Raw genomic sequence first — 26428 nt, forward strand, 5'->3', positions numbered from 1 at the left:
TCCCAAAGTGCTAAGATTATAGCTGGGAGGCACCCAAAACCCTGTCAATTTACATCAAGGGTAATGAGAATGTCCATTCACCATGACTCACAGTAATCTTACTTCTGGGGAGACAATTCAATCTAAACAAAAGGTCATCTGCACACACACAGTAAAAATCTGGGAGTAACTGAAGACAGAGTTGGTAAGTGAAATAAGAAACAGTTCTAAGAAATTAAACTATGGCATCAATAGGCACCTGGTATAAAAGGTCAGTTGATGTTAGCTGCTACTTTTTTGTTGTTTTGAGACAGGGTCTCACTCTGTCACCCAGGCTGGAGTGCAGAGGCCTGATCATGACTCACTGCAGTCTCAGCCTCCCTGGGCTCAAGTGATCCTCCCTGGGCTCAGCCTCCCAAGTAGCTGGGACTACAGGAACATGCCACCACACTAGGCTAATTCATGTATTTTTCTGTAGGGATGGTGACTCCCCCTTTGTTTCCAAGGCCTATTGCAAACTCTTGGCCTCAAGCCATCCTCCTGCCTCAGCCTCCCAAAGTGTTGCGATTACCAGTGTGAGCCACCACACCTGGCCAGCTGCTACTTTTAGCAATATTATTATTATTATTCCACTCAATTAAAAATTATTATTTTCAAGGCTATGCAACAGTATGTATCCTACAGCGTAATTGTAAAAACATATACAGTTGCCGTCCCTCAGTATACAGAATTAGTTCCAGCCCCCCATCTCTGCATATACCAAAATCCATGCTTACTCATGTTTTGCTGTCACCCCTCTGGAATCGATGTATACGAAAATTCCAAATATTAGTTGGGCATAGTGGCAAGCACCTGTAGTCTCAGCCACGTGGGAGGTTGAGATGGGAGGATCGCTTCAGCCTGGAAGGTTGAGGCTGCAGTCAGCTGCGATAGCACTACTACCCTCCAGCCTTGGACAACACAGGGAGACCCTGTCTCAGAAAAAAAAACAAAATAAAACAGGTTAGAAATTGTAATGAGGTCTGTTGGGCAAAATTCCATATAAGCAAAGTATAAATTAATAAAGCAAATCGTGATAAATTAGTACGACTGACTTTCTGGAGTTTCTGACAATAAAAGTAAGGGAAATGCAAAACACAAAGACAGAGAGTAAAAAGAGAAATTAGGAAAGCATTCTACATGTTTAATAGGAAGACACTGGCCATGTTCCTGCAGCGGCAGTATGTCGTGACATGACATACCTTGGAGAGAAGTTAACAGATGAGGAAGTTGATAAAAATCATCAGAGAAGCAAAACACTGGTAGCGACACTCAAGTAAACCATGAAATTTCCATAACTTATGTCAGCAAAGTGGGAATATTGTACAGTGTGTGTTGAAGTTCCTATACAACATTGTTTACCTGCCGTTTGTTTGTTTGTAAGGAATGTATATACTAAAAGTTCTTCTTGCTGTCAAAAGAATATGTGTGAATAAGTCATTTTAACTTATTCTTCGTTTTTCTTTTATCTTCCTGCCATCATCCCACAGCCTTACTTTAGAAATTTTTTCTTTAGAAAATTGAACAAGTGCTCCTTGTGGTGGCACATACCTCTAGGATGGGAGGCAGGGGTGGAAGGGTCACTTGAGGCCATTAGTTTGACACCAGCCTGGCCAACAAAGTGAGAACCCATGTCTACAAAACAATTTAAAAATTAGCCAAGTATCATCATGTATACCTACAGTCCCAGCTACCTGAACTTACGGAGAAAGTTCAGGGCCTGGAGAGAAGGCTGGGAGGCAGGAGCTGGGTCTTAAGAGGCCATTGTAACGATGGAGCTGTGCCTGTGGAGGCTGCTGTGGGGCAGTAGGCTCATCTGAGGAGACTGCCGTGAGGTAGGGTATGGGCCTAAATAGGCCATTGTGAGTCATGAGCTTGGTCTGTAGAGGCTGACTGGAGAGACTTCTGGGCCTGGCGAGGCTGCCGGGAGGTAGGAGCTGGGCCAAAAGATTTAAGCACATTTACATTTATTAGGCACTTCATTTCCATTATTACACTGTAATATATAATAAAATAATTATAGAACTCACCATAATGTAGAATCAGTGGGCATGTTAAGCTTGTTTTCCTGAAACTGGATGGTCCCACCTGAGCGTGATGGGAGAAAGTGACAGATCAATAGGTATTAGATTCTCATAAGGACAGCGCAACCTAGATCCCTCACATGCACGGTTCACAACACGGTGCGTTCTCCTATGAGAATCTAATGCTGCTGCTGATCTGAGAAGGTGGAGCTCAGGCAGGAATGTGAGCAAAGGGGAGTGGCTGTAAATACAGACGAAGCTTCCCTCACTCCCTCACTCGACACCACTCACCTCCTGCTGTGTGGCTCCTTACGGCTCCATGGCTCAGAGGTTGGGGACCCCTGCTCAAGTGCATCCAAAGCGACCCTTCCCACACCAGTCTTCATAGTGGTCAAGGGCAGCAACCACTTAGCTCCCAAGGCATGTGCCTCAGCTGGCATTTCGTCACAATCAACAGTAAGTGGTAGCTTGAGTCATTGTGAGGTCACTTCCTGGAAATCACCAGCATCCCATTTCCCACTGGCAAAGAGCTCAGCACTGCCCCCTGGGAAACCAAACCTATGCCCAAATCCCATCTGTGTGGGTTTATCTCCTGGGACCCTTCCTAACATATTAGTCAGAGTCCAATCAGGAAGCATAAACCACTCAAAAGTTTAAAGTGGTAAAATTTAATACGGAGAATTATTCATTATAACAGGTGAACAGCATAATGAGAGATTGGCTAGCACAAAGTAAAGAGAACTCTAGAGAATACAGGACTAGCCCAGGCCAGGCATGGTGGCTCATGCCTGAAATTCCAGCAATTTGAGAAGCTAATGCAGGAGGATTGCTTAAGGCCAGGAGCTAGGGACCGGTCTGGACAACACAGTGAGACCCTGTCTCTATCCAAAAGAAGAAAAAAGTTAGCTGGGAGTGGTGGTGCACACTTGTAGTCCCAGCTACTCGGAATGCTGAAGTTTGAGCCTGGGAGGTCAAGGCTGCAGTGAGGCATGATTATGCCACTACAGTCCAGCCTGGTGACAGAGCAAGACCCTGTCTCAAAGAACAAAACAACAACAACCGTTTACAGACAGAAAAGAAATAGAGCTAATAAGCTGAGGAAAGATGTTGAAATGTGACAAGTAAAGTAACATGAGGTCTTTTGTCTATTTAAAATAATCAAACAAAAAATGACTTACTAAATTATAATACCCTGTGCTGGCAAAGGTGCAGTGAAATGGGCACTTTCTTATACTATGAGGGGTGTTTAAATTGTGTATAAGCCTTCCAGGGTAAAGCCTGTCAATTTTTTAAAATAATGGAGACAGGGTCTCACCATACTGCCATACTGCCTCCTCCAACTCTTGGCCTCAAGCAATCCTCCTCTCTTAGCCTCCCAAAGTGCTAAGATTATAGCTGGGAGGCACCCAAAACCCTGTCAATTTACATCAAGGGTAATGAGAATGTCCATTCACCATGACTCACAGTAATCTTACTTCTGGGGAGACAATTCAATCTAAACAAAAGGTCATCTGTACACACACAGTAAAAATCTGGGAGTAACTGAAGACAGAGTTGGTAAGTGAAATAAGAAACAGTTCTAAGAAATTAAACTATGGCATCAATAGGCACCTGGTATAAAAGGTCAGTTGATGTTAGCTGCTACTTTTTTGTTGTTTTGAGACAGGGTCTCACTCTGTCACCCAGGCTGGAGTGCAGAGGCCTGATCATGACTCACTGCAGTCTCAGCCTCCCTGGGCTCAAGTGATCCTCCCTGGGCTCAGCCTCCCAAGTAGCTGGGACTACAGGAACATGCCACCACACTAGGCTAATTCATGTATTTTTCTGTAGGGATGGTGACTCCCCCTTTGTTTCCAAGGCCTATTGCAAACTCTTGGCCTCAAGCCATCCTCCTGCCTCAGCCTCCCAAAGTGTTGCGATTACCAGTGTGAGCCACCACACCTGACCAGCTGCTACTTTTAGCAATATTATTATTATTATTCCACTCAATTAAAAATTATTATTTTCAAGGCTATGCAACAGTATGTATCCTACAGCGTAATTGTAAAAACATATACAGTTGCCGTCCCTCAGTATACAGAATTAGTTCCAGCCCCCCATCTCTGCATATACCAAAATCCATGTTTACTCATGTTTTGCTGTCACCCCTCTGGAATCGACGTATACGAAAATTCCAAATATTAGTTGGGCATAGTGGCAAGCACCTGTAGTCTCAGCCACGTGGGAGGTTGAGATGGGAGGATCGCTTCAGCCTGGAAGGTTGAGGCTGCAGTCAGCTGCGATAGCACTACTACCCTCCAGCCTTGGACAACAGAGGGAGACCCTGTCTCAGAAAAAAAAACAAAATAAAACAGGTTAGAAATTGTAATGAGGTCTGTTGGGCAAAATTCCATATAAGCAAAGTATAAATTAATAAAGCAAATCGTGATAAATTAGTACGACTGACCTTCTGGAGTTTCTGACAATAAAAGTAAGGGAAATGCAAAACACAAAGACAGAGAGTAAAAAGAGAAATTAGGAAAGCATTCTACATGTTTAATAGGAAGACACTGGCCATGTTCCTGCGCGGCAGTATGTCGTGACATGACATACCTTGGAGAGAAGTTAACAGATGAGGAAGTTGATAAAAATCATCAGAGAAGCAAAACACTGGTAGCGACACTCAAGTAAACCACGAAATTTCCATAACTTATGTCAGCAAAGTGGGAATATTGTACAGTGTGTGTTGAAGTTCCTATACAACATTGTTTACCTGCCGTTTGTTTGTTTGTAAGGAATGTATATACTAAAAGTTCTTCTTGCTGTCAAAAGAATATGTGTGAATAAGTCATTTTAACTTATTCTTCGTTTTTCTTTTATCTTCCTGCCATCATCCCACAGCCTTACTTTAGAAATTTTTTCTTTAGAAAATTGAACAAGTGCTCCTTGTGGTGGCACATACCTCTAGGATGGGAGGCAGGGGTGGAAGGGTCACTTGAGGCCATTAGTTTGACACCAGCCTGGCCAACAAAGTGAGAACCCATGTCTACAAAACAATTTAAAAATTAGCCAAGTATCATCATGTATACCTACAGTCCCAGCTACCTGAACTTACGGAGAAAGTTCAGGGCCTGGAGAGAAGGCTGGGAGGCAGGAGCTGGGTCTTAAGAGGCCATTGTAACGATGGAGCTGTGCCTGTGGAGGCTGCTGTGGGGCAGTAGGCTCATCTGAGGAGACTGCCGTGAGGTAGGGTATGGGCCTAAATAGGCCATTGTGAGTCATGAGCTTGGTCTGTAGAGGCTGACTGGAGAGACTTCTGGGCCTGGCGAGGCTGCCGGGAGGTAGGAGCTGGGCCAAAAGATTTAAGCACATTTACATTTATTAGGCACTTCATTTCCATTATTACACTGTAATATATAATAAAATAATTATAGAACTCACCATAATGTAGAATCAGTGGGCATGTTAAGCTTGTTTTCCTGAAACTGGATGGTCCCACTTGAGCGTGATGGGAGAAAGTGACAGATCAATAGGTATTAGATTCTCATAAGGACAGCGCAACCTAGATCCCTCACATGCACGGTTCACAACACGGTGCGTTCTCCTATGAGAATCTAATGCTGCTGCTGATCTGAGAAGGTGGAGCTCAGGCAGGAATGTGAGCAAAGGGGAGTGGCTGTAAATACAGACGAAGCTTCCCTCACTCCCTCACTCGACACCACTCACCTCCTGCTGTGTGGCTCCTTACGGCTCCATGGCTCAGAGGTTGGGGACCCCTGCTCAAGTGCATCCAAAGCGACCCTTCCCACACCAGTCTTCATAGTGGTCAAGGGCAGCAACCACTTAGCTCCCAAGGCATGTGCCTCAGCTGGCATTTCGTCACAATCAACAGTAAGTGGTAGCTTGAGTCATTGTGAGGTCACTTCCTGGAAATCACCAGCATCCCACTTCCCACTGGCAAAGAGCTCAGCACTGCCCCCTGGGAAACCAAACCTATGCCCAAATCCCATCTGTGTGGGTTTATCTCCTGGGACCCTTCCTAACATATTAGTCAGAGTCCAATCAGGAAGCATAAACCACTCAAAAGTTTAAAGTGGTAAAATTTAATACGGAGAATTATTCATTATAACAGGTGAACAGCATAATGAGAGATTGGCTAGCACAAAGTAAAGAGAACTCTAGAGAATACAGGACTAGCCCAGGCCAGGCATGGTGGCTCATGCCTGAAATTCCAGCAATTTGAGAAGCTAATGCAGGAGGATTGCTTAAGGCCAGGAGCTAGGGACCGGTCTGGACAACACAGTGAGACCCTGTCTCTATCCAAAAGAAGAAAAAAGTTAGCTGGGAGTGGTGGTGCACACTTGTAGTCCCAGCTACTCGGAATGCTGAAGTTTGAGCCTGGGAGGTCAAGGCTGCAGTGAGGCATGATTATGCCACTACAGTCCAGCCTGGTGACAGAGCAAGACCCTGTCTCAAAGAACAAAACAACAACAACCGTTTACAGACAGAAAAGAAATAGAGCTAATAAGCTGAGGAAAGATGTTGAAATGTGACAAGTAAAGTAACATGAGGTCTTTTGTCTATTTAAAATAATCAAACAAAAAATGACTTACTAAATTATAATACCCTGTGCTGGCAAAGGTGCAGTGAAATGGGCACTTTCTTATACTATGAGGGGTGTTTAAATTGTGTATAAGCCTTCCAGGGTAAAGCCTGTCAATTTTTTAAAATAATGGAGACAGGGTCTCACCATACTGCCATACTGCCTCCTCCAACTCTTGGCCTCAAGCAATCCTCCTCTCTTAGCCTCCCAAAGTGCTAAGATTATAGCTGGGAGGCACCCAAAACCCTGTCAATTTACATCAAGGGTAATGAGAATGTCCATTCACCATGACTCACAGTAATCTTACTTCTGGGGAGACAATTCAATCTAAACAAAAGGTCATCTGTACACACACAGTAAAAATCTGGGAGTAACTGAAGACAGAGTTGGTAAGTGAAATAAGAAACAGTTCTAAGAAATTAAACTATGGCATCAATAGGCACCTGGTATAAAAGGTCAGTTGATGTTAGCTGCTACTTTTTTGTTGTTTTGAGACAGGGTCTCACTCTGTCACCCAGGCTGGAGTGCAGAGGCCTGATCATGACTCACTGCAGTCTCAGCCTCCCTGGGCTCAAGTGATCCTCCCTGGGCTCAGCCTCCCAAGTAGCTGGGACTACAGGAACATGCCACCACACTAGGCTAATTCATGTATTTTTCTGTAGGGATGGTGACTCCCCCTTTGTTTCCAAGGCCTATTGCAAACTCTTGGCCTCAAGCCATCCTCCTGCCTCAGCCTCCCAAAGTGTTGCGATTACCAGTGTGAGCCACCACACCTGACCAGCTGCTACTTTTAGCAATATTATTATTATTATTCCACTCAATTAAAAATTATTATTTTCAAGGCTATGCAACAGTATGTATCCTACAGCGTAATTGTAAAAACATATACAGTTGCCGTCCCTCAGTATACAGAATTAGTTCCAGCCCCCCATCTCTGCATATACCAAAATCCATGTTTACTCATGTTTTGCTGTCACCCCTCTGGAATCGACGTATACGAAAATTCCAAATATTAGTTGGGCATAGTGGCAAGCACCTGTAGTCTCAGCCACGTGGGAGGTTGAGATGGGAGGATCGCTTCAGCCTGGAAGGTTGAGGCTGCAGTCAGCTGCGATAGCACTACTACCCTCCAGCCTTGGACAACAGAGGGAGACCCTGTCTCAGAAAAAAAAACAAAATAAAACAGGTTAGAAATTGTAATGAGGTCTGTTGGGCAAAATTCCATATAAGCAAAGTATAAATTAATAAAGCAAATCGTGATAAATTAGTACGACTGACTTTCTGGAGTTTCTGACAATAAAAGTAAGGGAAATGCAAAACACAAAGACAGAGAGTAAAAAGAGAAATTAGGAAAGCATTCTACATGTTTAATAGGAAGACACTGGCCATGTTCCTGCAGCGGCAGTATGTCGTGACATGACATACCTTGGAGAGAAGTTAACAGATGAGGAAGTTGATAAAAATCATCAGAGAAGCAAAACACTGGTAGCGACACTCAAGTAAACCACGAAATTTCCATAACTTATGTCAGCAAAGTGGGAATATTGTACAGTGTGTGTTGAAGTTCCTATACAACATTGTTTACCTGCCGTTTGTTTGTTTGTAAGGAATGTATATACTAAAAGTTCTTCTTGCTGTCAAAAGAATATGTGTGAATAAGTCATTTTAACTTATTCTTCTGTTTTTCTTTTATCTTCCTGCCATCATCCCACAGCCTTACTTTAGAAATTTTTTCTTTAGAAAACTGAACAAGTGCTTATTGTGGTGGCACATACCTCTAGGATGGGAGGCAGGGGTGGAAGGGTCACTTGAGGCCATTAGTTTGACACCAGCCTGGCCAACAAAGTGAGACCCCATGTCTACAAAACAATTTAAAAATTAGTCAAGTATCGTCATGTATACCTACAGTCCTAGCTACTCAGGAGGCTCAGGTAGGAGTACCCTTAGCCCAGGAGTTCAAGGCTGCAGTGAGCTGTGATAGCACTACTGTACTCAAGCCTGGGTGACAGGGTGAGACCCCATCTCCTAAAATAAAAAACAAAGAAAAAAAATAGTTCAAGTAGCAAGTTGTATGTGGCTTAGTCTGAATATTTGTAAACTAGAAATTCTCAATCTTTTGGGGTCTAACATCCCTTTACCTTTTTTAACTTTATTGAAGATCTCTAAGACTATTTCGTTCTGTAGATAATTATATGAAAACTAGAAAATAAGACCCAAATTTTTAAATATTATTCATCACATATTAAAGCCATTACATGTTGATATAAGATTTTAAAAATATTTAATATTCATTACATATTAATAATAAAACCATTACATGTTGATATAATACTTTTTTTTCTTTGAGACAAAGTCTTGTTCTCTTGCCCAGGCTGGAGTGAAGTGGCTCAATCTCAGCTCATTGCAACCTCTGCCCCGCAGGTTCAAGTGATTCTCCTACCTCAGCCTCCCAAGTAGCTGGGATTACAGGCGTCCACTACCATGTCCAGCTAATTATTGTATTTTCTTAGTAGAGAAGGAGTTTCACCATGTTGGCAAGGCTGGTCTTGAACTCTTGACCTCAGGTGATCCACCCGCCTGGGTCTCCCTAAGTGCTGGGATTACAGGTGTGAGCCACTGCGCCCACCCCAATTCATGTATGTTTTAAAACACTGATTAGTCAGGCAACAACACCGGGCAGGGGTCTCCTCATTCCCAGCGACGCAAACCCCACTGCACGGCTGAGGGATTGCAAGGGCTGCAGAGCCAAAAGGCTCTGACTTGAGATATTATTTTACTTGTATTTTTATTTGTACTGTGAGACAGGTACTGCTCTGTCACCCAGACTGGAGTGCAGCTGTGCATTTACAGCTCGCTGCAGCCTCGACCTCCTGGGCTCAAGCCATCTTCCTGCCTCAGCTCCCCAGTAGCTGGTAGTACAGTTGAGTGTCACCATGCCTGGTTATTTTTTTAATTTTTTTGTAAAGTGAGGGTTCTTGCTATGTTGCCCAAGCTGGCCTCAAACTCCTGACCTCAAGAGATCTGCCCACTTCAGCCTCCTGAGTAGCTGAAACTACAAGTACACATCACCATGCCTACCTACATTTATTTAATTTTGAAAAATATTTTTGTAAAGAGCAGATCTTGCTGTGTTGTCCAGGCTGGTCTTGAACACCTGCCCTTAAAAGATACTGGCACCTCTGCTTACCAAAGAGCTGGGACTACAGGCATGAGCCGTTGCAATGAGCCTGAAGAGATTTCTTTAATCTAGCATCCCATATTTGGTAGGATTGGGAAAGGCAGTAGTGTTTTTTAAAATTACTTAATAATTTCAGTAACAATCAAATTCAACCTTGACCCCTGCCTTCTCTCACACCCCATATCCAGTCTGTCAGGAAATCCTGTTGATTGTCTTCGACATCTACTAAAGATCCCCACCCAGCAACTCCCTGGCCTCCTCCCCTACTTCTCCCCTCTGACCATCTCTCAACACCACCACGACCCTGGTCAGGACCACCATCATCTCCCGCCTGGATGTTGCCAAAGCTTGGCCCCCATGCTTCTATCACATCTTCCCACAGTCTTTCTCAACTCAGCAGCCAGAGAATGCTTTTAAATCGGGAGACAGATCATGTCGCCTCTCTGCTCAGAACCCTCCTGCAGTTCCCATCTGAGTCAGAGTAAAAGCCAAAGCCCCACCAATAACCTCCCAGGGCTTATGTGATCTGTACTGATCCCCACCCAGCAACTCCCTGGCTCCCTCCCCTAATTCTCTTCCTCTCTCCATCTGCTCCATGGGCCTCCTTCCAGAGCCAGAGACACACCTCAGACAGTTTATTCTATTGTTTCTGCCTACAATCCTCTTCCCTCAGCACCTTGGCCACCTCCTTCCCCTCCTTCAAATCTTTACTCAATTTTCACTTAGGAGGCCACCCCTGACCATTCTATTTAACATTGCCATCTGTCCCCATGCCCACCATGCTCATTTCTTCTTTCTTTACTTTCTTCTTTCTTTTTTTCAAGATCTCACTGTCACCAAGGCTGGAGTGCAGTGGCGAAATCACAGCTCACTGCAACCTCAAATTTCCAGGCTCAAGCGATCCTCCCACCTCAGCCTCCCGAGTACCTGGGACTCCAGGTTCATGCCACCATGCCTGGCTAAATTTTTTAGTATTTTATTTTATTTTGAGACAGAGTTTCACTCTTCTTGCCCAGGCTGTAGTGTAACGGTGCGATCCCGGCTCACTGCAACCTCCACCTCCCAGATTCAAGTGATTCTCCTGCCTCAGCCTTCCAAGTAGCTGGGATTAAGGTGCGTGCCACCACACCCAGCTAATTTTTGTATTTTTAGTAGAGCCGGGGTTTCACAATGTTGGCCAGGCTGGTCTCGAACTCCTGACCTCAGGTAATCTGCCCGCTTCGGCCTCCCAAAGTGCTGGAATTACAGGCGTGAGCCACCACGCCTGGCCAATTTTTTCATTTTTTGTAGAGACAAGGTCTTACTATGTTGCCCAGACTGGTCTTGAACTCCTGGCCTCAAGTGATCCTCCTGCCTAAATTCCTAAAGTGCTGGGATTACCGGCATGAGCCATCATGCCTGGCTTCATGTTCATTTCTTCTTGCTGCTGCAACATAGTTTGCAGTTTCCTACATTTAGTGGCTTAAAACACCACAAATCTACCATCTTACAGTTCTAGGGGCCAGAAACCCAAACTAGGTCTATTAAGGCTAAAGTCAAGGTGTCAGCAGGGCTGCATTCCTTCTGGAGACTCTAATATGTTCTCTTGGCTTTTCCGGCTTCTAGAAGCCACCCCCATTCCTTGGATCATGGCCCCTGACTCCATCTTCAAAGCCAGAGGTGAAGCATCTTCAAATCTCCCTCTCTTACCTCTGCTTTCATCACCACATCTCCTGCTCCAATTCTGAATCTCCTAGTCTTTCTTTTATAAAGACCCTTGTGATTGCTGGGCATGGTGGCTCCCACCCAGAATCCCAACACTTTGGGAGGTCAAGGCAGGAGGAACACTTGAGGCCCGAAGTTTGAAACTAGCATGAAAAACACAGTGAGACCCCCACCTCTAGAAAAAAATAAAAATAAATATTAGCCCGACATGGTGGTATGCGCCTGTAGTCCCAGCTCCTTGAGAGGCTGAGGTGAGACAATCGATTTAGCCCAGGAGTTTGAGATCAGCCTGGACGACATAACTCAATCTCATCTCTACAAGGACGAGGTGGGAGGATCACTTGAGCCCAGGAATTTGTGGCCAGCCTGGGCAACAAAAGAAGACCCCATCTGGCCAACATGGCCACCATGGTGAAACTCTGACTCTACAAAAATGAGCTGGGCATGGGTGATATGCATGTGTAGTCCTAGCTACTTGGGAGGTTGAGATGGGAGGATTGCTTGATCTCAGGAGGCCAAAGCTATAGTGAGCTATGATCACATCACTGCACTCCAGCCTGGATGACACAGGAGATTCTGTCTCAAAAAAAAGAAAAGAAATATATATTTAATCTCTGTCCCTGGTTCCTGGCACAGAGCTTCTAAAGCTCTTACAAAGACCTCAGTGATAGATGTGACAGGAACATCTTTTGTTTTAATATTTGGTCTTGGTCCCAGGTTTCTAACACGAGAGCCTCTAAGAACTTTGGGATCTCCAGCATGGTAAGAATGCATTTGGGGATGTTGTTGAGATGACTGGGAGACTGCAAGCTCCTAAATTTCTTCAAGAGGAGGGCTGATTACCACGCAACCACATGGTAAGAGGCTTGGAACTTTCAGCCTCATGCACTGAACTCCAGGGGGAAGAGGGGCTGGAGACTGACTTAATCACCAACAGCCAAAGATTTTATCAATCATGCTTGCATAATAAAGCCTCCATAAACACCCTGAAAGGGGTTTGCAGAGCTTTCAGGGTTGCTGGACACAGGAGATGATGGGAGGGTCGCATGTTCAACAGAGGGCATGGGAGCTCTGTGCCCCTCCGAACTTAACTTGCCCTGGGTATCCTTCTTTTTTTTGAGACAGGATCAGGCTCTTTTGTCCAAGCTGGAGTGCAGTGGCACAATCTCAGCTTACTGTAACCTAAGCCTCCCCAGTCCCCAGCTCAAGGTATCCTCTCATCTCAGCTTCCCTAGTAGTTGGAACTCTAGGTGCACAACACCACACCGGTTATTATTATTATTTTTTAATTTTTTATAGAGACAGGTTTTCACCATGTTGCCCAGGCTGGTCTCAAACTCCTGAGTTTAAGCGATCCTCCCACCTTGGCCTCCCAAAGTGCTGAGATTACAGGCATGAGCCACTGCATCCAACATGCACGTTTCTTTCATTGACTGTTTCTGAGATGTATCCTTCACAATGAACCAGTAATAGGAAATGAACTGGCCAGATGTGGTGGCTCACATCTGTAATCCCAGCACTTTCAGAGGCTGAGGTGGGAGGATCACTTGAGACCAGGAATTTGTGGCCAGCCTGGCCAACACAACAAGACCCCATCTATACAAAAAATAAAAGAAACTAGCCAGATGTGTTGGTGCAGGCATGTAGTCTCAGCTACTAGGGAGGCTGAGGTGTGAGAACCACTGGAACCCAGACAATCAAGGCTTCAATGAGCTATGACTGCACCATTGCACACCAGCCTGGGCAACAAAATAAGACCCTCTCTCAGAAAAAAAGAAAATAAACTGTTTTTCTGAGTTCCATAAACTGTTCTAGCAAATTATTAAACCCAAGAAGACAGTTATGGGAACCCCCGATTGGTAACAGGTTGGTCAAAAGTATGGTGACAACTTAGGACTTGCCATTGGCATCTGAAGTGAGGATGGCCTTGTGGGACTGAGCCCCTAACTTGTGGGGTCTGTGCTAACTCCAGGTAGTGTCAGAATAAAGTCATGGGATACCCAGTTAATATCCAGAGCACTGAAGAATTTGGTGTAGAAACTCCATACATACATTCAGTCGGAAGTGTGTGAGTAGAGACAAACATGGGCTTTTCTGTCACCTACCTGCTTAACTGCATAGGAGAGGCAATATGTGGTGCTCGTGAACAAAGCAAACATTAAAGTCAGACCAGACCCAACATTTGACTCAGTCTTAATATCCAGGTGAGCCTGCACAAATCATTCATTATTCCTAAGGCTTCATCACTCCATTCATAAAATGGGGATAACTATGGCACCTACATGTGATTCTGTGAGAATTAATGAAATATTATGCTTGGGGTTATTGTGATCATTATACCTGTTCCAAACTATTTGACAAGGACAGTGATGGATGAAGACATCAAAAAATCAGAAACTGCAATGAGGTCTCTCAGGCAAAATTCCATACAAGCAAATTACTGTGTCTACAAAGCATTCCTGCCACACTTAATTCACCATTCCCTGAACAAAATATGCCATCTTCATTGTTCAGGTCTGTATAGTGCTGGTTTCCCTTCCCGGGCTGTTTGCGCTATCCCATCCCGGCCCATTCCCCATCCCTCCACCTCCCCCTTCCCTCCCCACTCTCATACAACTCTTCCTCATCTTTCAGGACTTGGCTTCAATGTCACCTTAACTGGAAGCTTCTCTCACTCTCCAGAAGAGCTTCCCATTGCACTTGATGCATGCACTATTATTTGATCATTTTTAAGTTACAGTCCAAATCTTTTTGTACCTGAATAACATGTTGCCCAGTCAGTCTCTCTTCCTGGATTCAGAAGTCCTTCATGGTAGATCCAGCTGGAAGTGACAAAAAGACATCTTTTGACATAAAGGGATGACACAGACAGACATAAGTTCTTAAATGTCTTAAATGTTATGTGAAAATTAAACAGAATTCAAAGACTTGTGGGGAACACTTAGGAAGTTACTGGGAATGTCATAAAGGGTTAATTTGTATTTTATTTTATTTTTTGAGACAGTCTCATTCTGTCACCTAGGCTGGAGTGCAGTGGTGCAATCAGGCTCACTGCAGCCTTGACCACCTGGGCTCAAGTAATCTCACTTAATTTTTATTTGGTTTAAGAAAGTCTTGGTTGAGGGTGGTGGCTTATGCCTGTAATCTCAGCACTTTGGGAGGCTGAGAGAGGTACATTACTTGAGGCCAGGAGTTTGAGATCAGCCTGGGCAATATATTAAGACCCTGCCTCTACCAAAAAACAGAGTGAATGTGTGGAAGACAATTTTTCCACAGACTGGGAGTGAGGGAATAATTTCAGGATGATTCAAGTGCATTACATATATTGTGCACTTTATTTCTATTATTACTACATAGTAATATATAATGAAATGATTCTACAACTCACTATAACGTAGACTCAGTGGGATCTCTGAGCTTGTTTTCCTGCAACTAGACTGTCCATCTGGGGTGATGGGAGACAGTAACAGAATATCAGGCATTAGATTCTCATAAGGAGTACACAACCTAGATCCCTCACATGCACACTTCACAACAGAGTTTGTGCTCCTATGAGAATCTAATGCTGCTGCTGGTCTGACAGGACATGGAGCTCAGGTGGTCATGCAAGCGATGGGAGGGGCTAGAAATACAGATGAAGTTTCCCTTCACTCGCCTGCTGCTCACCTCCAGCTCTGTGGCCCTGTGGTTGGAGACCGCTGCTCAAGTGCATTTGAAAGGATCCATCCCACGCCATTCTTCAGAGTCATCTTTACTGCTGCAGTGGTCAACTTGTAGCACCCCTAAGCTCGCAGGACATATGCTTCAACTGGCATTTCACAATCAACAGTATGTGGCAGCTTGAGTCATTGTGAGCTCACTTCCTGGAAATCACCAGCATCCCATATTCCCATTAGCAAGGAGCTCAGCACTGCTCCTTGGATAACCAAACCTATTCCCAAATCCCATCTGTGTGCGTCTATCTCCTGTTACCCTTCCTAGCATCAATTCTGTATTTGTAGGAGTCCAATCAGGAGACACAAACCACTCAAAAGTTTAAACTAGAATGAGCAAGATGGCTCACACCTGTAATCCCAGCACTCTGGGAGGCCAAGGTGGGTGGACTGCTTTGAGCTCAGGAGTTTGAGAACAGTCTGGGAAACAAGGCGAAACTTCGTCTCTACAAAAAACACAAAAATAAGCTGGGTGTGGTGGCACTTACCTGTAATCCCAGCTACTCGGGAGGTTGAGGCAGGAGAATTGCTTGAGCCTGGCAGGTGGAGGCTGCAGTGAGCAGAGGTTGTGCCACTGTACTCCAGGCTGGGTGACAGTGTGAGACCTGGTATCAAAAAGAAAAAACGTGTATATATATATATATATATATATATATATATATGTAAATTTAATATAAAAAGTATTAATTTTGGCCAGGCAAAATGGCTCATGCCTGTAATCCCAGCACTTTGGGAGGCCAAGGCAGACAGATCACCTGAGGTCAGGAGTTCGAGACCAGCCTGACCAGCATAGAGAAACCCCATCTCTACTAAAAATACAAAATTAGCTGGGCATGGTGGCACATGCCTGTAATCCCAACTACTCGGGAGGCTGAGGCAGGAGAATCGCTTGAACCCGGCAGGTGGAGATTGCGCTGAGCCGAGATAGCGCCATTGCACTCCAGCCTGGGCAACAAGAGTGAAACTCCATCTCAAAAAAAAAAAAAAAAAGGTATTAATTTTTACAGAGGATCAGCACTTGGGAGTCTGGGGTGGGAGAAATCCTTTGAGCCTGGGAAGTCTACACTACAGTGAGCCAAGATTGTGCCACTGCACTCCAGCCTGGGCGACAGAGTGAGACCCTGTCTTAGAAAGAAAAAAGAAAAGAAAGTGTTAATCCCCCTATGGGAATCTCCTCTTCTCCTGCCCTCTCTGGAACCTCACTTGTCGGTTCTTCCTCCCACTTTCCTGTATCTTTAACCTATCCCCCACTTTTAGCTCTTTCCCATCATCATTTAAATTACTCAAACTTCTTCTGTTTTAAAAACCTCTCCCTAAACTCAGGGAGAGGTCTCCTGCACACCCATTGAGCCATCTGCTCTCCCTGGTGCCTTCTCCATAGCAGCCTGAGCCATGTCTCTAATCCATGAATCTCATCATGTTACTCCCCCATTTACATCACTTCTCCTTGCCTCAGGGATTCAGTCCAAACTCCTTAACAGCCCCTGCTCTGCCCTGCCTTGCAAGGCAGCCTCACTGCTTGCCCCTCTCCATTTCATCTGCTATGGAGTCCAACTGAGCCTCATCTGCCCCTTGAACACACACTCTTTCTCCTCTGGGACTCTCTGAAGTGGGTAATATCCTCTGCTTATAATATGCTTCCCCTTAAACCTCTACTCTCTTCCTAGCTAGCTTCGACTCCTCTGTCACTTGTCCGCTTTGGCATCACCTCCTCATAGAGGACTTCTTTGGCTCCTGAGATTCTCAGGAGCATGGCAGGTGAAGTGCTCCTCCCATGAATGGATGGAGATTAGGGAGTGTGTGTTATTCATGCTTAATTCACCAGTGCTTAGCTGAGTACCTGGCATAAAATAGTTACTGTGGTGGCCAAAGTAATAACCCCCACCACCACCAATTGCTCATGTCCTATGTTACACAGCACAATTACATAGGAAGGGGGAATTAAGAGTGCAGATAAAATTAATGTTGCTCATCAGCTGACCTTAAAACAAGATTATCCTGGAGTGTCTAGGAGAGCCCATGTAATTACAAGCATTCTTTAAAACTGGAAGAGGGAGGCAGAAGGTTAAGAACCAGAGACGGTGGGCACAATGGCTCATGCCTGTAATACCAATACTTTGGGAGGCCAGGGCAGGAAAATCCCTTGAGTGCAGGAGTTCAAGGTCAGCCGTGGCAACATACTGAGGTCCCATCTCTACAACAAAATAAAAACAAAATTCACTGAGTGTCACGATGCTTACCTGTAGTCCCAGCTACGGGAAGGCTGACATGGTAGGATTGCTTGAGCCTGGGAGTTTGAGGCTATAATGAGCCATGATAGGACCACTGAATTCCATCCTGAGTGACAGGGCAAGGTCCTGTTTCTGAAGAAAAAAAGGACATTGGAATCAGGGTCCTCTCCATCCTGAGGTGCCTACAAGGCATCTCTCTCTGCAAGTGAGTAAACATCACCCTCCAACTCCTTACAGAGTGGAGCAACAGGAAAACTCCTTCACCTCATTTCTGTGCTGCTTGGGAGGCCTGGACAGCCCAATAACCAGCTCCTTGCTGATGAAGCAATCAGGAAATGGCTCGAGTTGAGCTAAGGAGAATTTGGGTCCTTCTTTTGGTTCTCAGTAGGCAGGGTAGGGGCCAGGCATGGTGGCTCATACCTGTAATCCTTGCACTGTGGGGGGCCAAGGTGAGAGGATTGCTTGAGGCTGGGAGCTCAAGACCAGCCTGGACAACATAGCAAGACCTGGGTGGCATACACCTGTGGTCCCTACTACTTGGTAGGATGAGGTGGGAGGATTGATCACTTGATCCCAGGAGTTTCAGGCTGCAGTGAGCCATGATCACACCACTGCATTTCAGCCTGGGTGACAGAGCCAGACCATGTCACAAAAAGTTAGAAAGAAAAAAAAAAGAGAGAGAGGGAGAGAGACTATACACAGGCACCACCACATTTGGCTAATTTTTAAATATTCTGTAGAGACAAGGTCTTGCTATGTTGCCCAGGCTAGTCTAAAACTCCTGGCATCAGGCTGGGCATGGTGGCTCATGCTTGTAATCCCAGCACTTTGGGAAGCTAAGGCAGGCAAATCACCTGAAGTCTGGAGTTCGAGACCAGTCTGGCCAACATGGTGAAACTCTGACTCTATCAAAAATACAAAAATTAGCTGGGCAGTAGCGGCGTGTACCTGTAGTCTCACCTACTCGGGAGGCTGAGGCAGGAGAATCACTTGAACCTGGGAGGTGGAGGTTGCAGTGGACCCCATCACTGCACTCCACCCTGGGTGACAGAGCAAGACTCTGTCAAAAACAACAACAACAATAACAAAAACAAAACAACAACAACAAAAAAAAAAACTCCTGGCATCTAGACATCTTCCTGTCTTAGCCTCCCAATGCCCTGGGATTATACTGTTTCCTATAATTGAAGACACTTGTTCTTATACTGCTTTAAGGTATAAAGGAAGGAAAAAAAAAACAGATAATGGCAAATGTTGGTGAAGGCTGGGCATGGTGGCAGCCTGTAATTCCAGAACTTAGGGAGGCTGATGAACTTAGGTAGAACCTTGTTTACTAGAGTATTAGGCATGGGTTTGGGCAACTATTCTAACCAGAGAAACTGGCTTCAGTGAGGGCAAGTTGGCAATCCAAAGTACAGCATGCATAGGGCTGGCAAAATTCAGGGTGACTGAAGCAAAACCTTCAGAACCAGAAAGACCACATCTGGGGGTAGAGCACAAAACTCTCAAGAGATGAATCTTTGTAAGAGTGAGGCAGAACTATATAGCAGTTTTAGGAGATCTGTTGGTGCCCAGCAAGAGCTCCAAATGGGCTACATGCAGGGATGCAGGCTGTAGTCTCAGGAGAGGAGGTTCACAAAAGTCATTCAGTCCAAGACCTCAAACTGTGTTCTCTACTAAAAGGAATCAAGGTTCCCTAGAGAAATGGCTGACTCCATGTATGGTGCAGTATATTGATCCTGGAACATCTTTTTTGCCAGAAAGCAAGGAAGCCATCAAAGTCCAACAGGATCACGTCAAAAAGACATGAAAGTCAACTTGAAGAGATAATTATTAACCTAGATGAGACAATGTAAGCATCCAAAACAATAAAGACTGCAATGGCCTGAAATACATAAAATGCAAACAATAATCTATGAGTTCATAATGGTATTCAGAAAAAAAACTACTGGTCATTAGAGGGAAGGTTACTAGGTCACTAACTTACTACTCTGAAAAGTGACTTAAGATGAGAGGTAGGGTGGAGAATTAGCTATTTATTCAGTCTTTCCTGTACAAACAAATTTTTAAGGAGATTGAAGCAGACGAAACAAATCTGGAAAAATGGAGGTAACTGCTTAATCTGTGGGTTGGGTGCATGGAGGTTCAACATATTTCTTTTGTGTATATTTGAACCCCCTACAAAAAAACCACAAGACAGAATGTGAGCCAAGCAGCTTAGGGTTTAGGCAAGGCTTCTGCCTACAAGAGACACCAGGATATGAGGGGTAGTTTTAGCCCTAATGGGCTGAGCCAACTGGAGGTATATAGGGAAGTGCTAAATTGCAGAGGTATCATGTTGCCCAGCACTTGATCAAATCCTAGATCCTAGGTCTGCTTGGTAGCATGCTTCCTAGGTAGTGGATCTGAGGCTACCTATAGAACTTCCTTTGCAGTCATAATTCGCTCAGAAACTATAAAAGTGCTTGCTCTTGAAAATGGAGTCTTTGTCCATTTCATGCTTCTATAAAAGAATACCACAGACTGCATAATTTATAAAAAGGAAAAAAGGAAGGAAAGAAAAAAGGAAGGAAGGAGGGAAGGAGGGAAAAAGGGAAGGAGGGAAGGAAAGGAAGGAAGGGAAAGAGAGAAAGAGGGAAGGAGGAAGGGAGGGAAGGAGGGAGGGAGGGAGAGAGGGAGGGAGGGGAAGGGAAGAAAAGGGAAGAGAAGGGAAAGGAGAAAGAAAAGGAAAGGAAAGGAATAAATTTTATTTCTTAACAGTTCTGGATGTTAGGAAGTCCAAGGTTGAGGGGCCTGCATCTGGAAAGGGTCTTCTTGCTGCATCATCCCACTACAGAAGGCAGAAGGAAAAGAGAGTGCAAGAAAGCAAGAGGGCAAAAGAGGCTGAACTCTGTTTTATAATAAGCCCACTCTGTGATTACTAATCTATTACCACAATAACAACATTAACTCATTCATGAAGGCTATTTTATTAGGCCCCACATCCCAACTGTTGCATTGAGGATTGAGTTTCCAGCACATAAACTTTGGGGGACACATTTAAACCATAGCAGAGCACTTAGGTTAATTCAACTAAGAGGAGCTGGGAAAATCAAAGGCATGAGAAAGACAGCAAAAGCTAGCAGAGAGAAATGCATAGGTTAAGGAAAAAAGTCACAGTGAATCCTGTAGTGCAGGCTACTTTATCAAAAGCACCTAAAAATGATCTCATTAACTCCCCCAGCTCACCTCCACCCACATCTAAAGAGCCACACACAGCACCACCAAAGGCAGCACAATGAGAACAGCATTCTCCTCAACAGACAAGCTGGGAGTATCTAGACACCTGACCTCAATAGCTCCAGAACAGCCCTAAAACATTTCCTCCCTAACCACCACTCAAGTCACCAGCTTGGAAAGTATTAAGAAAACCCAAATCCTGACACACCACTATGAAACAACTTAAAACAGCAAAGAACAACCCATTTAAACAGCAATGCCAGCTGTTGGGAAAAAAAGGAACAATGAGTAGAGGAGAAACAGAACTCTCGGGGTCCACCAAGACCCAATCTCTCAGCTTCAGCACTTTTAAATGCAGAATCCATACCCCTCTGGGGCCTGCGGAGCTCCACAAGGCATGTCGTCCTCAAAGATAAATGAGCAGGCAAGCTGGCTAGAAAACCACTAAGGGTATTATTCTTTAAAGAATCTTTATAGGGTCAAAGAGGAATGGGTCTTAACTGGCTATGTGAACTCCCCACAGATTCTGAGGATGATGTCAGTATCCCTTTCCAGATGTGTTTAACACTTTGCAGTCACTTGTATTCCTGCCACTGAGTGCCAGTGCTTTGCTAATTTGAACTGATTCCAGCTCACGCTGACCCCAGCTCCCTGGATGTTACCATTAGCCAAGACTGTCACCCATACTGTACCCTTTCAAAGAGTCCTAAAAACAGCTCTTCACCTACTCTTCCAAGACAAGTAAAAATGTCTGCCAAAGAAATGGGGAAAAAAGATTCAGAGAGTGAAAACAATTAATATACTAACAAGAGAGCAAAAAGCAAAGGGGGAGGAGAAACTAGGAAAATCATAGATGGGCTCTCACCTATTTCCAAAGCTGGGCTAATGTCCTTTTGCTTGTGTCTGAATAAGGCACCAATTTTAAGCTGCTAATGAAAAAAAAAAAGAAAAAGAGAAAGAAGCAGGCCCAGGCTGGGCGCAGTGGCTCATGCCTGTAATCCCAGCACTTTGGGAGGCCGAGGCGGGTGGATCACCCAAGGTCAGGAGTTCTAGACCAGCCTGGTCAACATGGTGAAACACCATCTCTACTAAAAATACAAAAAATTAGCCAGGCATGGTGGCGCATGCCTGTAAATCCAGCTACTAAGGAGGCTGAGGCAGGAGAATTGCTTGAACCTGGAAGGCAGAGAATGTGGTGACCTGAGATCACGTCATTGCCCTCAAGCCACGGCAATGAGAACAAAATTCAGTAAAAACAAAACAAAACAAAACAAAACCACCATAAAATAACTCAGACTTAATTAAATACAACCCTAGTGGTGAATGACTAAAGATAGATTACTCATAACAGAGATAACAGTCCAATAAGAATCCAGGAATCTTACCTTTTAATAACAAAAAAATCCTTTCCTTCGAAAGTAACATTCTCTCAAGGCCAGGAATTCCATTAGTAGAAAGCCTTCCTAAAAAACAAAATTCCTGGCCAGGCATGGGTTCACGTCTGTAATCTCAGCACTCTGGAAGGCCAAGGCGGGAAGATCACTTGATGTCAGGAGTCGAGGCGGGAAGATCACTTGACGTCAGGAGTTCGAGACTGGCCCGGCCAACATGGTGAAACCCCATCTCCACTAAAAATACAAAAATTAGCCTGGTGTGGTGGTGGGCATCTGTAATCCCAGCGGCTTGGGAGGCTAAGGCAGGAGAATTTCTTGAACCCAGGAGGCAGAGGTTGCAGTGACCAGCAAGGTTGCGCCATTGCACCCCAGCCTGGGCGATAAGAGTGAAAACTCCATCTCAAAAAAAAAAAAAAAAAAAAATTCCTTTGGGAAGGCCTTCTACATAAAAATCTTCAACATGAGACTGGAAAAAAGGGTATGGGATCATCACCGGACCTTTGGCTTTTACAGCTCGAGCTATAAGAACAAAAAGAAAAAGGCATATCATTTAAACACAGTATGTAGAAAAGAATAATTATTGAATCTGTACTGGTCTTTAACTTTTACACTTTGATCTTTAATTCTGTTATTGTGATTGAGTCCAAAGAAAAATAGTATGAGTAAAATAAAAAGAACACCAAAAATGCTAATATTCTGTTTACCAAAGTCTGTAGTGAAATATCCCATTAAATCCAAGTGCAGTGACACACCCATAATCCCAAGCACTTTGGGAGGCTGAGGCGGGTGAATCTCCTGAAGTCAGGAGTTCAAGGCCAGCCTGGCCAACATGGTGAAACCCCAACTCTACTACAAATACAAAAATTAGGCAGGCGTGGTGGCAGAGGCCTGTAATTCCAGCTACTTAGGAGGCTGAGGCAGGGAGAATTGCTTGAACCCAGGAGGTAAGCTTGCCATGAGCTGAGATCATACCACTGCACTCCAGCGTGGGCGACAGAACAAAACTTCAACCTCCAAAAAAAAAAAAAAAAACAGCTAGCAGGTGACATTTGCTATGGGGAGACTAGGGATATGATCTTGCTGCAATCCTTCCATTTTAGTAAATCTAAACAGTGTGAATCCATTCTGTTTCGTCCCCACTCCACTCCAGAGCCAAAACAAGAAAATCAATTATATTTCTAGTTCTTTAAAAACATATCTAACTAAATCATCTAATTAAAAGATAATATGCATGGTTCCATACTCTAAAAGAAAACTTATGTCCTGCATATCATGGACATTTGATGAATGCTTATTCAGTTGAGTGGTGTAGACTTCAATAATAACCTGTTCAATGCATTACGCCAGATGAATCTTGCATCTCAAAAGTAGAACAAATATTGTTCGTTCAGTTTTGTCTACCCATAAATGCAATATTTACTAATAAAAAGAAAATGAGTTTATTGTTCTAGAGAGTATGAGAATTTTGATAACATGAATTCTCCTGTCCTAGGACATAATTAATACTTAGAGGCATACTATTTCATGTGGAAGCTACCATTAAATCAATGTTAAGTGTTAATTACCTCACATAATCTTCTAATCTGACTTAAGACTGAAGACGTACCTCACAAAGCTGATTTATCAAGTTGCAAATCTTCACCTGTTGAATTCATAAGTTCATGTCTGAAAGGTGAGAATAAATACTTAATATTCACTAGGCAATATTCAGCAAAGTAATATCCACTAGTACATATTTAATATTTCATCATGAACTGCGGGTGTGAAGAGAAAAGACAGGCTGGGCACAGTGGCTCACACCTGTAATCCCAGCAGTTTGGGAGGCTGAGGCAGGCAGATCATGAGGTCAGGAGTTCGAGACCAGCCTGGCCAACATGGTAAAACCACGTCTGTACTAAAAGTACAATAATTAGCTGGGCATGGTGGCAGGCACCTGTAATCCCAGCTACTTGGGAGGCTGAGGCAGGAGAATTGCCTGAACCCAGGAGGTGGAGGTTGCAGAAACCATTATCACACCACTGCATTCCAGCCTGGGCAAGAGAGCAAGATTCTGTCTCAATCAATCAATCGATAAAAATATAAGGAGGAAGCATTTACTGTGTATTTATATGTCTGGTATTATGTGAAGCACTTTACTATCTTATCAAATCTTCGGGACAGATCTTCAGTTCTCATGACCACAAAAGAGGATACTAAAGCTCAGACAGGAGAAGAGACGTGGCCAGCCTGTGTCCCCAGGGCCTATGGTCTTACCACTAGGTTACAGTGTTTCCAGATATCACATGTTGTGAGATTTTTGCTTTAAAATGAACCAAAAAAAAACCAAAGGTGAAAAAGGCATAAGCTATTAAAAAGTGGGAGAAACACTAAGAGAACCTTAAGCATGTAACTAAAAATATTATGGAAATGTTATTGAATTCATTAGCAAATTTAGTGCTAGGTTTTCATTGAGGAGTAGGTTATATTACTCATAATGAAGAAAAATGTTCATTTTAAGTACATTAACATAAATACCATAAATATTGTTTATCATGTTTAAATGTTCACTTAAAGCAATTCAGTTAAAATTCTGCATATCATACAATTTTATAGCTTGCTAGTAGGTTACAAGTAAATAGTCACCCAAATAAAAACATCATGTTTTCCACTGGTTGTTGCTCTTTTTAGGTGAGCATTTGATGTATACCAACAGAGAGAGGATAATAACAAATCGCTAATTTCTTTCATCACTATATAAAGGTGGCTTCAGGATAGAATAGTATCAGGGCAATGATGAATTTGAAATCTAAAATCAATTCAGTGATGCATCAAGATAAAAGTAGAGACAATAGGGGCACCTTGGTGAGTACTGAACATTTTATTTATTTATTTTGAGATGGAGTTTTGCTCTTTTTGCCCAGGCTAGAGTGCAATGGTGCAACCTCGGCTCACCGCAAACTCTGCCTCCTGGGTTCAAGCGATTCTCCTGCCTTGGCCTCCCGAATAGCTGGGATTACAGACATGCGCCACCACACCCGTCTAATTTTGTATTTTTAGTAGAGACGGGGTTTCTCCATGTTGGTCAGGCTGGTCTCGAACTCCCGACCTAGATATCTGCCTGCCTTGGCCTCCCAAAGTGCTGGGATTACGGGTGTGAGCCACCGCGCCCAGATGAATTCCAAATTTAACAAAGCAGACTAAGAGAAACAATTCATTTAAAAAAATAATATTTGGCCAGGCATGGCGGCTCACACCTGTAATCCCAGCACTTTGGGAGGCTGAGGTGAGTGGATCAGGAGGTCAGCAGTTCAAGACCAGCCTAGCCAAGATCATGAAACCCCGTCTCTACTAAAAATACAAAAATCAGCCAGGCGTGGTGGCTGGTGCCTGTAATCCTAGCTGCTCGGGAGGCTGAGGCAGAGAACTGCTTGAACCCGGGAGGCGGAGGTTGCAGTGAGCCGAGATCGTGCCACTGCACTCCAGCCTGGGCGACAGAGTGAGGCTCCGTCTCAAAAAAAATAAATAAATAATTCAATGAAATCCCTAAGATCCAGGGCTTTGCAATAAATATGTAAATAAATTTCCAATCTCCATACTGAAAGTTTAAAAGAAATGCTAACTAATAACTAAAGAAATACAACTTTTCCTCAGTTTTGCAGCAATCTAAAAACAAAGTGTGTAGACACTACAAAGCACCTTACAAGGAGAAACGTGTAAGGATGGCATGACTCGCCGGCAGCCCTGGGCTTGTCCACGGTACCCCCATGATGAACAGTAACTCCACTGTGTAAACGCCCATGAACATAAGATTACAGGACTTTTCCAGTTTAGACATACCATATTTTCTTTCAGACAATTCTTCAGTTTGTTTATGTAGATCAGCGATACGACGATTCCATTTCTCTGAAAATCAAACAAAAGTTGCTTCTCAATAATACGTCCCTATGTCAGAGCAGCACTAACGTATAATGACTGATTTCATATATTTTACATTCTAACAGTCCATATCATTTTACTGCTTTCAAGAAAAAATTTCCCCTTTTTGGTGGTTCTTAGAATTGGTTTAATGGGAGACTATTAGAGAAGCTGAAAAGCAGGAGGGCAGAAAAGTTCAATCAAATTAAACACAATAACAGGGAGGTCACAATGAGGCGGTCTCCAGGGGTCTTTTAGCAAACTTCCTAAAACATGTCTCAGCTGTGTGAAATAAGACTTTACAGCAGCCGGGTGCAGTGGTGCAGGCCTGTAATCCCAGCACCTTGGCAGCAGAGGCAGGCGGATCGCTTTGAGCTCAGGGCAACACAGCCAAAACCCCCCTCCCTAGCCCCACCCCCACCCCGTCCCTACCAAAAATACAAAACAGCAGGGCATGGTGGCGGGCGCCTG

At 44.0% G+C, this 26428-nt stretch overlaps 1 protein-coding gene across 6 annotated transcripts in view; it reads right to left on the reverse strand.

Annotated features, from left to right (window-relative positions):
- Nucleotides 1–26353, reverse strand: part of LOC134756357 (putative uncharacterized protein FLJ44672) — a 32182-nt gene extending 5829 nt beyond the window's left edge. Inside the window, exons 1-14 of one of the 6 annotated variants that reach the window (XM_063696949.1) lie at nucleotides 25880–26353; nucleotides 23670–23728; nucleotides 22055–22582; nucleotides 17460–17582; nucleotides 15708–15824; nucleotides 15173–15369; nucleotides 14264–14328; nucleotides 5748–7779; nucleotides 5463–5519; nucleotides 5111–5369; nucleotides 4171–4365; nucleotides 2049–2106; nucleotides 1723–1955; nucleotides 756–950 (exon numbers count right to left, since the gene is read on the reverse strand). The gene's annotated coding sequence lies outside the window, so the exon portion shown is untranslated. Of the gene's footprint in view, nucleotides 1–755; nucleotides 951–1722; nucleotides 1956–2048; nucleotides 2107–2333; nucleotides 4135–4170; nucleotides 4366–5110; nucleotides 5370–5462; nucleotides 5520–5747; nucleotides 7780–14263; nucleotides 14329–14894; nucleotides 15051–15172; nucleotides 15370–15571; nucleotides 15649–15707; nucleotides 15825–17459; nucleotides 17583–22054; nucleotides 22583–23669; nucleotides 23729–25879 lie in introns of those variants that run through there. The other 5 variants (XM_063696950.1, XM_063696953.1, XM_063696956.1 and 2 more) reach the window with 5 other exon arrangements.
- Between the last annotated feature and the right edge of the window lie 75 nt (nucleotides 26354–26428).

The sequence above is a fragment of the Gorilla gorilla genome, chromosome 1, assembly GCF_029281585.2.
Source record: "Gorilla gorilla gorilla isolate KB3781 chromosome 1, NHGRI_mGorGor1-v2.1_pri, whole genome shotgun sequence".
In the NCBI taxonomy this organism is placed as follows: Eukaryota; Metazoa; Chordata; class Mammalia; order Primates; family Hominidae; genus Gorilla; species Gorilla gorilla.